Below are 12,059 nucleotides of genomic sequence, written 5' to 3'. Positions count from 1 at the left end.
TCAAATCCAAACTCTTCTTCTTCTTCTTCTTAGAGCTTTGGAGTGGGGAATCTGTGGCTGCCTAGATGTTGTTGGACTCCAACTCTCATCAGCCCCAGCCAACATAGCCAATGGCCAGAGATGAAGAAAAGCAATACCTGGAGCCCCTTGTCTTGACAAATAAAACTTTCACCCTATCAGCTGCCCTCTCCTTTCTGAAAGATAACCTATTGCACTTAATAAAGTGCTTATTGAGTTTTCATAATTGTGTTGTCAATAAGAAACAAGGCATAATCATTAAAAACAAAAAAAACCCTGTCTGCCAATTACAGATTAATATAAGGGAAAGGAATATATCAGCACAACTGATAGCGTCCACAGAGATCATGTTGATGAATGGAGGTAACCCTGCCACAAAGTTGTCTCAGTTAATGGGAGATGAAACATGTACCGTAAGTTCTTATGAATGGCTGTTTTCTCAGGAATGGTTGAAGCCACCTAAAGTTAGTAGCCATAGTGGGGTAGCGGATTCTACATATGTGATAGAGGAATGGGATGGGTAGTGACTAAGGGGAGAGCCCTTAGTCACCATGTAGATCAGAGGTAGGTGGGGCTGCATTTCCTGCTGATATATATATCATGATATACATATCATTTATCATGATATGGGACCAGAGATAAAACAGGGAGGGGAATACAGTGGTACCTCTGGTTATGTACTTACAGTGGTACCTCGCAAGACGAATGCCTCGCAAGATGAAAAACGCGCAAGACGAAAGAGTTTTCAGTTTTTTGAGTCGTTCCGCAAGACGAATTTCCCTATGGGCTTGCTTCGCAAGACGAAATGTCTTGCGAGTTCTTGCGAGTTTGTTTCCTTTTTCTTAAAGCCGCTAAGCCGTTAATAGCCGCTAAGCCGCTAATAGCCGTGCTTCGCAAGACGAAAAAACCGCAAGACGAAGAGACTCGCGGAACGGATTAATTTCGTCTTGCGAGGCACCACTGTACTTCGTTCCGGAGGTCCGTTCTTAACCTAAAACTGTTCCTAACCTGAAGCACCACTTTAGCTAATGGGGCCTCCCGCTGCCACTGCACAATTTCTGTTCTCATCCTGAAGCAAAGTTCTTAACCCGAGGTACTATTTCTGGGTTAGCGGAGTCTGTAACCTGAAGCATATGTAACCTGAAGCATATGTAACCCGAGGTACCACTGTATTAAAGGTCAGGATAAGGAGTTTTGCAATGATCTCCGAATAGACAGGGAGCTGGTGAAGAGATGAGGTTTAAGGGAGGAAGCTGTATATTCAGAGCAACGAATGAGAGAAGTTTTGGAAACAGACTTCTGGATAGAGGTGAGTATAGCTGTGCATGGCTGGAAAGGTGGACTATTTATATTATTATTAGAAGGCAACTTTCATCCTATACCCTCTTGATTATGTCAAAGATAAATACAGTGGTACATTGGATGTCGAACTTAATCCGTTCCGGGAGTCCATTCGACTCCCAGAACCATTTGAAAACCAAGGTGTGACTTCTGATTGGGTGCCGGAGCTTCTTGCACTCAATTAGAAGCTGCGTCGGACGTTTGGCTTTCAGAAAACCAGAACACTTCTGGGTTTGCGACATTTGGGAGGCAATTTGTTCAGGAGCCAAGCTGTTTGACAACCAAGGTTCCACTGTAGAACTCTTCCTGGATCATTCATGCACATTTATTTATTTTTAAATTACTACACTGGCTTTCCTTATGGCAGATAACCAAATGAGTTTATAACACAGAAATCCAATGAAGCTGAAATGTAACATGAAAACAGCAATAGCCAGTGGCCTTCAGAAGCTGGTACTAACAGATAAGAGAAAACCAGAATGAAAGCACGGGCCTCAAGCATTAGACTATCTGTTTTCAGAAGGATGCTTACTTGATGGCCACTTGATGACTCAGAAAGAGCCGTAGTTCAGCGAGAGAGCACATGCTCTGCATACAGACAGTCCAAGGTTCAATCTCCTGGTAGAAGAAGAGTTTGGATTTGATATCCCGCTTTATCACTACCCTAGGGAGTCTCAAAACGGCTAACATTCTCCTTCCCCTTCCTTCCCCACAACAAACACTCTGTGAGGTGAGTGGGGCTGAGAGACTTCAAAGAAGTGTGACTGGCCCAAGGTCACCCAGCAGCTGCATGTGGAGGAGCAGGGAAGCGAACCCGGTTCACCAAATTACGAGTCCACTGCTCTTAACCACTACACCACACTGGCTCTTGGTAGGGCTGGGGAGAGAATCCAGCCTGAAACCCTGAAGAGCCTCTGCCAGTCAGTGCAGGTAATACTGAGATAGATGGACTCATTGAACAACATGGAGCAGACACAGAGCACTGATTGGATTTAGCCAGGATGCCAACTTTAATTGCCAATGAATCCACCAGGTACTCTGCCTCCCCCATAGCATATCTAGCTAAACTCAAAGTCCCTAAGCTCCGGAGGGCTTTTACCCTGGCACGATGTCACACCCTCCCCTCGGCTGTCATTGTAGGTCGTGACAGGAAGATTGCTTACTCGGAGAGACAATGCCCCTGTGACTCTGGTCAGATAGAAACAATAGAGCACGTGCTTCTCCAGTGCCTATACTATAGAGACACTCATATTAGCCTCATCTCCCCACTACTCCATAAGTACAGTGGTACCTCAGGTTACATACGCTTCAGGTTACAGACTCCGCTAACCCAGAAATAGTGCTTCAGGTTAAGAACTTTGCTTCAGGATGAGAACAGAAATCGTGCAGCGGCGGTGCGGAAGCAGCAGGAGGCCCCATTAGCTAAAGTGGTGCTTCAGGTTAAGAACAGTTTCAGGTTAAGAACAGACCTCTGGAACGAATTAAGTACTTAACCTGAGGTACCACTGTACCCAGGGCACACAGGACAATTTTATTTTATACCTCCCAGCTGCTGTCAGATACCAATCCTGCTACAACATACACTGCTGCCAGATTCTGCACAGCAGCATTCAAAATTTGTCAGATGATGACCTGTGCCACAAACTAGATTGAATGAACACTCACATCAGAGTGCTCTCTGCACAGATAGTTGTAGTCTTATATATACTAACATTTTATGCTCTTTCATATCCATTTAATGTGGCAAGAGCTACTGGGTGACCTTGGGCTAGTCACACTTCTTTGAAGTCTCTCAGCCCCACTCACCTCACAGAATGTTTGTTGTGGGGGAGGAAGGGAAAGGAGATTGTTAGCCGCTTTGAGACTCCTTCGGGTAGTGATAAAGCGGGATATCAAATCCAAACTCTTCTTCTTCTTCCTAACCCTTCTTTTAGATTCTTTTAGTTTCTTTTAGATTCTTCCTATAGTCTTTTAGATATAGGTAAAGGTAAAGGGACCCCTGACCATTAGGTCCAGTTGTGACTGACTCTGGGGTTGCAGTGCTCATCTCGCTTTATTGGCTGAGGGAGCCAGCGTACAGCTTCCGGGTCATGTGGCCAGCATGACTAAGCCGCTTCTGGCAAACCAGAACAGCGCACGGAAACACTGTTTACCTTCCCACCGGAGTGGTACCTATTTATCTACTTGCACTTTGACGTGCTTTTGAACTGCTAGGTTGGCAGGAGCAGGGACCGAACAATGGGAGCTCACCTGGTCACGGGGATTCAAACCGCCGACCTTCTGATCGGCAAGCCCTAGGCTCTGTGGTTTAACCCACAGCGCCACCCGCATCTCTCCTTTTAGATATACCTTCTGTTTTAATACTTTTTAGCTTTCCAAAACATTTTACACATGATTGTACCCCACCCTACTTATGCTGTTCTATGACCGTAATAAATATTTGGTTGATTGACTTAGATGGACCAATGGGCAGCCATGGTGCAAGACTTCCTGTGTTCTTATAGGTGTTTGAATGGCCCATGCCAGAATGTACCTGTTGAAGCGACCTGAAAGGGACATGTAGGAAAGGTGAAGTCACAACCTGCCTTATCAGCAGTGGCAAGAGAACAGAAAACAACAAAGAGCCTAGCGGAGTTTTCTAACTGACTTCTGATGGAAAGATAGGATCCATAAAAATCTGTTGGTTGACAACCGCCAGGTTAAGAGCTGATAACGTCAAAGCCTTGGGGTTGGAAGCTGATCCAACTGGGTTGTCCTGCTCCAGGCAAGTTGCTGTGGCTCTTTCGTTCCTCCCTTGCTCTTTGCAGTCTCCTTCCTTCACTCCTTCGTCAGCAATGCAGCTTACTGCCAGCGTCACCTTTTTGAGCGCTCTTGTCACCAAGGAGTCCAGCATTAGCAAGTATCTAAGCTGTCAAGTAGGGATGGGTGACCCAATCAGATCAGCTTCCAACCCCAAGGCTTTGACGTTATCAGCTCTAAATTACGGTTTCTCATTTTTCCAATCTTAAGTTCAGTTCTCTGCATTTCCACATCAGTTTGCAGTTTACGTGTGTGTGTGTTTTCTGTTTTACAATTTAAAATATTCAATTAAACAATCTTAAAATATCAGTGACGTCCCTTCTTCTCTTTCCATGTTTCATTTTACATATCATAAATTCCTGCATATTTTACATAAACTAAACCATTCAGTATTCCATTATTACATCCATCAAAACCTATTTACACTGTTGAATTTATCTTAATGCTGCCAGTGTTTCCATGTGTACACGATTTCCCCCCATATATTCAACAAATGTTTTCCAGTCTTCTTTAAACGTATGTCTTTCTTGTTCTCTTATTCTATACGTTAGGTCCGCAAGCTGCAGATATTCCATCAATTTAAGTTGCCATTCTTTTTTAGTTGGGACCTCACTCATTTTCCATTTTGGGGCTAACAAAACACAAGCGGCAGTAGTGGCGTACACAAATAACCTTTTTTGACACCTGGGAATTTCCATCTGAATTATACCCAACCCAATGGACTCCGTTTTTGGGGGAGAAAGTACTTTAAAACATTTTTTTCAATTCATTATGGATTTCCCCCCAATGCTCTTTTACCCTTTTACAGGTCCACCACATATGAAAGAATGTTCCCTTGTGTTGTTTTTAACACTTTCTGAAAATTCATCAGCACTTTATTGTGAATAACACATAACATACACATTTTTTTGTAGGCCATCTTCCCCAATAAGCACAATTATGCTGGGAAGTCTAGAGAACAGGGAGTGTGATTTCTCAGACTGTTATCATTCATGAAGCTTAGTCCTCAGGCTGTGTTATGTCTCATTGAATTAGCTGAGTCTCATTAAATAAAATGCATAAGGAACCATGTACAATACCTTCAGCTCCTTGGAGGAAAATGTAGGATATAAACACAATGAAAAGTATTCTTTCTGCAGAAAAACTCCTTGTTGAGGATGTCAGTGATGGAGCATCATTTTGCCATGGAGAAAAATCAAAATCGTACATTTAATTTCGGGGGGTTTGCCAAAGGCTGGCAATCGAGAATGTAATGCTACAAGCTGTAAGACTGATATGCTCTTGAAACCTTTCTTGGCATTGCCTGAAGCGAATGGAAACCTGCAACATTTGCGCTCCCTGAACTGATGTGCCATTGTATTCAAACCATCAAACAACATCCCATTCTCCTGAAACTGAAATTGATACCAGAGTGACCTCCTTTACTTGCCTTATCAGAGGACAGAGGTGGGTGGAAATGGTCATATCTCCCTTGCACTGTTGCTACTTTTTATACTCTACTTTTTATATCATTTTTACACAGTGGGAAGAACTCTGGAAGTTATCATTTATAAGCATGGTTGTTTGTTTTTTTAATAGAAGTCACATTTCTAAGTTTTGTTTAAAGACTGCACAAACACTATGAAGCCTATCATTTTACTTTGCACGTTTCCTCCTTGCTTTCTTTATAAGCAAATGCAGCTTTACTAGCAAACATTGAAACAAATAACCAAATAACCCAGAACAAATGACCCAAAATTACTAAAAGCACCATCATAAGGCTAAGAGCAGACTGAAAACAGTTCAGATTAAGAAGCAGAAGTCAAAACCATTAAAGGATAGCTTAGTCGGTAATCTCAGGGTTGAGGGTTCTTAGTCTTAATCTCAGGGTTGAGTCTTAATCTCAGGGTTGAGGGTTCAAGCCCCACATTGGGCAAAAGATTCTGCATTGCAGGGGGTTGGACTAGATGACCCTCATAGCCCCTTCCAACTCTATGAACAGATCCCATGTCAAAAGCTCTTCACTCTACCCCCATGAGTTGCTACTTTGCTCTCTTGATAGGGCAGTGTTTATTTTTCCCTTTTGTCCCTTCCAGAACACCTACGCCAGGTGCGGGAACCATTGGCCCTCCAGATGTTCCTGAACCACAACTCCCATCAGCCCCAGCAAACATGGCCAATCACCAGGAATGGTTGGAGTTGGAGTTCAGGAACATCTGGAGGGCAAGATGTTGCCCAGCCCTGACCTGTCAACTCACCCTTCCTTCAGACTTCAGCTCAAAACCCACCTTGACCGAGGAGACTTTAGCTTAACCCAGGAATGGGGGATCTTTTTCAGCCTGAGGGCTTCATGCCAGTGTTGGGTGGAGCAACGAATGTCCATCTTACCCTTGTGCAGTAGGCTGCTTTCTACACACACTCCCAAGAAGAAGAAGAGTTTGGATTTGATATCCCACTTTATCACTATCCTAAGCGGCTAACATTCTCCTTTCCCTTCCTCCCCCGCAACAAACACTCTGTGAGGTGAGTGGGGCTGAGAGGCTTCAGAGAAGTGTGACTGGCCCAAGGTCACCCAGCAGCTGCATGTGGAGGAGCGGGGAAGCGAACCCGGTTCACCAGATTACGAGTCCACCGCTCTTAACCACTACACCACACTGGCTACCGCTGCTAACCACCACACCACACCAAGCCCTTCAATAGTCTCCACCCAGGCAAGCGAGAGTTCAAGGACGTGTTCCAGTCAGACAAAAACACTTGAGGAGGGTGAGAAGCTGTGGCAGTGAGGAGTTTTGCCTAGTCTGAGGGCCTTATTATTATTATTATTATTATTATTATTATTATTATTACCCCGCCCATCTGGCTGGGTTTCCCCAGCCACTCTGGGCAGCTCCCAACAGAGGACTGAAAACAGAATAAAACTTCAAACATTAAAAACTTCCCTAAACAGGGCTGCCTTCAGATGTCTTCTAAAAGTCAGGTAGTTGTTTATTTCCTTGACATCTGGTGGGAGGGCGTTCCACAGGGCGGGCACCACTACCAAGAAGGCCTGCTGCCTGGTTCCCTGTAACCTCACTTCTCGCAGGAAGGGAACCACCAGAAGGCCCTCGGCACTGGACCTCAGTGTCTGGGCTGAACAATGGGGGTGGAGATGCTCCTCCAGGTATACAGGGCTGAGGTGGTTTAGGGATTTAAAAGTCAGCACCAACACTTTGAATTGTGCTTGGAAACATACTGGGAGCCAATGTAGGTCTTTCAGGACTGGTGTTATATGGTCTCAGCGGCCACTCACACTCACCAGTCTAGCTGCTGCACTCTGGGTTAATTGTAGTTTCCAGGTCACCTTCAAAGGTAGCCCCACATAGAGTGCATTGCAGTAGTCCAAGCAGGAGATAACTAGAGCATGCACCACTCTGGCGAGACAGTCCATGGGCAGGTAGGGTCTCAACCTGCATACCAGATGGAGCTGGTAGACAGATGCAGTTCACTCCTGGGTGTGAGGTGCCCTGCCATACCCTCCAAGTGTCCAGATTTTCCAGGGACAGTTCCGGAATTATGAAAGCCACCCCAGCTTCTGATTTTATCCCCTGCCAGTTCCACCGCTGCCGAGCTCGGGGGGAGGATGAGCCGGCGCTTCTCCCGAGCAATGGCGGTGGTGGCAGTGCCAACTGTGAAAAAACATCCCATTGCCTCTCCATGGCTGCTGCTGCCGGCCTGCTTCCTTGGGCAGCTTGTAGTTGTTGCTGGAGAGCAGGAGAGGCAGAGGAGAGGCTGTGGTTGTCAGGAGTTCGGCCTACACTTGAGTAGGACCCTGGCAGAGACACATGCCCGACTGGCATGGTCCCTCCTGGTTAATCATTTGGGAGCTTCAAAAGCTTTCTTCCGCCCGAACAGCACAGTGGCCGATGCCAACCGACACCGGCACACTTAGGGATCCGCAGAGTATGCACATCATGTGTAACAGACCTCAGCAACTCAGCATTTTGGCTAATCTACTTTATTTACATATAAACACACACGGAGCACTGCAACATGGCTCCCTCTCTCTCTAGCATCAGACAGCAAAAAGAAAAGAACAAAGGACATTAGTCCCACTTCATGGAACACAGTAACACAAACATTCTGTCTCTGTCACTTCAAAACATATACCGTCATGTGATAGACAAAAATCCCATGACTGCAGTCATGGAGCAGGAATTCTAACAGTGGTCACTGAGACCCAGCCCCATGTAATACACCAGCTCTGAGGGACAGGCAGAGGGCAGGAAGAAAGGGGGAGTGGAGTGGCGCTCAAGGAGTCTTGATTTTTTGAAAAAGTGCTTTGTGTCTCTGTGTCTAATCTTTCTTAAAAAAATATTATTGCCCCTTTCTAAAAAAAATATTTATTGGTGTATGCTTTTCTTTTTGCAAATCTACTGAAGAATAAAATATTTTTTAAAATGGGATTTCTCAGGACGGTGGAGGGCCTGTGTGTTTCGCCCCATTGGTGTTGCGGTGGTGACACTTACCCTTCTTCAGATAGGAAAAATGGGGAGACGGTTGAGAAGTGTCAGTTGGGGGAGACTGAGAAATGTCCCTATTTTCATCTGAGGAATGTTGGAGGGTACGCAATGGAACGTGTACAACAGGGTGAGGAAAAACCTTGGAAAGGAGATCATTCCACATTTCAGGGGCCACCACAGAGAAGATCCTTTTATGACCTGCTGCCCACAAACTTGCTTTTAATTCGTGGAAAGGTTGACATGTGTCCATTCAAGAATAAAGGTGTATGTGTGTGAGAGAGTGAGTGAGAGTGAGAGTGAGAGAGAGAGAGAGAGAGAGAGAGAGAGATTATACTCATATCCAGGGATACAACTTGATCAGTGCCAGATTTACGTATAAGCTAAACAAGCTATAGCTTAGGGCCCCACTCTCTTGGGGGCCCCCAAAAAATTTAAAGGAAGAAAAACCTGGATGCACATTTCCAAAATATAAGATAAAAAACAAATAAAATAAAATCTACATACAGCAACAGTGTTTTGTGTTGTGTAGGCTCCTATTTGTTATGTGCAAATGGCTTTAGATAGCTATTAGGTCCATAAATTACCATATAGCATATATTCAACACAAATAACAGTGACAATTTGTTGTTGACAAAGGACAGCTGGACATATAAAGGGCCCCATAACCTTCAGTAGTTTAGGGCATGGGTAGGCAAATTAAGGCCCCGGGGGGGGGGGGGGGGGCTTCTAAATCGCCTTCTAGATCCAACCCGCGGACGGTCTGGGAATTAGCATGTTTTTACATGAATAGAATGTGCCCTTTTATTTAAAATGCATCTCTGGGTTATTTGTGGGGCCTGCCTGGTGTTTTTACATGAGTAGAATGTGTGCTTTTATTTAAAATGCATCTCTGGGTTATTTGTGGGGCATAGGAATTCATTCATCCCCCCGCCCCAAATATAATCCGGCCCCCCACAAGGTCTGAGGGATAGTGGACTGGCCCCCTGCTGAAAAAGTTTGCTGACCCCTGGCTTAGGGCCTCATCAAACCTAAATCCGGCCCTGAACTTGATAGTGGTTGATGACAGGGGAAAGTCCTGCACGCCAATCATCTGCAAAAGCAGATGAACTGGGATGCCAAGGAAATGAAAAAGAAGCTATTCAAAAGTTGAACAAAGAGAAGGGAGTGCCAAAGGCTATCCTTGCCCGGGGCACCATGTGGTCTAGAGACAGCCCTGGGTTTTTTCCTCTTCCTTACAAGTGAAGCAGTGAGCAACATCTTTTCCTTTAACCACACCTTGATTGGCATTTGCATTGTCCCATTCCTTGGTGATACAATGCTTTCAAATGAAAACAATGTCAAGATGTGTTTCAAAACACGGCGTACAGGAAAAACAAACCACTTGTCCCTTAGATGACTGTCCTTTCATGTTGCCCAGACTTCCATTCATTCTACCAGGATCTCCTTGTAACCATTTCAAATTTCAGCTGTTCTGTTTCAACCATTTCCAGCAGCATTTGTTGTTCCCTTAGATTAGGGATGGAGGACCCTGTGGCCTTCTGGATGTTGTTGTAATCCAACTCTCATCAACGCTAGCTGACAATGGCTGACAACCGGGAAAGATAGGGGGTTGTAGGATGCTTCCACAACATGCACAGCAAACATGCTTTCCCCCACTCCACACATCAAGACTTTTTGCAATAAGGAAAGTGACAGGGGAAATGTGGGATACACCTGCTTGACACGGCATTGTATAACTACCCTGTAAGGAAACAAGAGGGAATGCTTGATAAAATGGCTGACATTGTCTAACCACCCCGCAAGCCTGTGCAAACATATTGTGACTACTACTTCTTCTTCTTCTTCTTCTTCTTCTTCTTCTTCTTCTTCTTCTTCTTCTTCTTCTTCTTCTCCTCCTCCTCCTCCTCCTCCTCCTCCTCCTCCTCCTCCTCCTCCTTCTCCTCCTCCTCCTCCTCCTCCTCCTCCTCCTCCTTCTCCTCCTCCTCCTCCTCCTCCTCCCATCTGGCTGGGTTTCCCCATAGGTTGTTGGGAAGAAAACAAAGCATCTGAAGATAGTGTTGCAAGTAATGGCGGTGAACCTGTGGCCCTCCAGACATTGTTGGACTCCAACTCCCATCATGACCAATGGCCTGGGACGATGGGAGTTGTAGTCCGACAAATATCCAGATGGGTTCCCCTTCTGTGCCTTAGCTGATGACCGGAAATATTATTATTTATTAAATGTGTATACCACCCATCCTCCGCAGATCTCAGGGCAATTCACAACATAAAATTAAAAGATGATAAAAAGAACAAAACAACAGCAACCACAGACCAATAACCCTCTCCCTCCACCCACTCCCATAAACACATTTAAAATAAGAGGTGCATTTTTGTCTGGCACATAAGGTGTATAATGAAGGCGCCAGCCGAACCTCCTTGGGGAGAGCATTCCACAAACGGGGAGTTGCTGCGGAAAAGCCTGTTCTCGTGTTGCCACCCTCCAGACCTCTTGTGGAGAGGGCACATGTGAATGATGATTGCAGGGTCCAGGTCTGTTCACATGAGGAGAGGCAGTCCTTGAAGTATAGCCATTTAAGGCTTTGTAGGTGAAAACCAGCCCTGTGAATTGGACCCGGAAACTAATTGGCAGCCAGTGCAGTTGGGCCATGATTTTTAGCAGCCAACTGTGATCCTCACAGTGGGGTGAGAAATGGGAGAGAGGTTGTGTTTAGACTAGAGGAGAACCACTGGACCATGCAGGCAACTTCATGGTTTGGAAGACTGCCCACAAAGTTCTGATCCCAAAGACCGATAAGGTGAGAAATGGTGGAAAATAAGGCAAGGTGAGAGAGTCTATTGCTGCAGTGGAAAAGACGTTATTTGGTTCCCAGAATGGGTGCAAACAAGGAAAGAAAGACTCTTTGCTTTCTTTCCAGTGGAAAAAAAGTATTTGCTTAACTCAATCTCTGCCACCCTACAGATGTTTTGGGTTACAATTCTGATCGGCCACCGCTGGATGGTGACCGATGCAAAACAGAGGCAGAGCAAGATCACTCCCAGAGCTACATAAGTCCCAAATGGGATGAATGAAGTCTGGTGCCCATAGAGACTCATGGGGTGGGGGGAGAGAGACAAAAACCCCAAGGGTAGAGTCAGAGCCAATGACAGGAAGAGGCAAATACTTCTACTTTAGCCTCTGCAGAGATCTAGAATGACATTGGCAATGCTATGTCTAAAGAGGACTGGATCCCTGGACTGGATGTAAGTAAGGAGACAGGCGGCCCCGAAAAAGTACAGGATTGTGGCCCTGAAAAAGCACTTTCTTTGGGGCCACCGTGCTCTCAAGGGGGGGGGGGCTGTCCCAGTTTTTCCAGGACACTTGCAGGGGTGGCGCTGTGGTCTAAACCACCGAGCCTCTTGGGCTTGCCGATCAGAAGGTCG

At 45.5% G+C, this 12,059-nt stretch overlaps 1 protein-coding gene across 2 annotated transcripts in view; it reads right to left on the bottom strand.

Moving 5' to 3' along the window:
- Positions 1 to 12,059, bottom strand: part of TICRR (TOPBP1 interacting checkpoint and replication regulator) — a 45,677-nt gene that overhangs the window by 30,064 nt on the left and 3,554 nt on the right. The window contains exon 1 of one of the 2 annotated variants that reach the window (XM_083475289.1): positions 3,072 to 3,302. The exons of the other annotated variant lie outside the window; for it this stretch is intronic. The gene's annotated coding sequence lies outside the window, so the exon portion shown is untranslated. Of the gene's footprint in view, positions 1 to 3,071; positions 3,303 to 12,059 lie in introns of those variants that run through there. 2 annotated transcript variants of the gene reach the window in all.

This window comes from Podarcis liolepis, assembly GCF_965112155.1.
Source record: "Podarcis liolepis genome assembly, chromosome: 14".
Lineage (NCBI taxonomy): Eukaryota > Metazoa > Chordata > Lepidosauria > Squamata > Lacertidae > Podarcis > Podarcis liolepis.
Note: the sequence above shows the minus strand (reverse complement) of the source record. Positions and strands in the feature narration are given on the sequence as shown.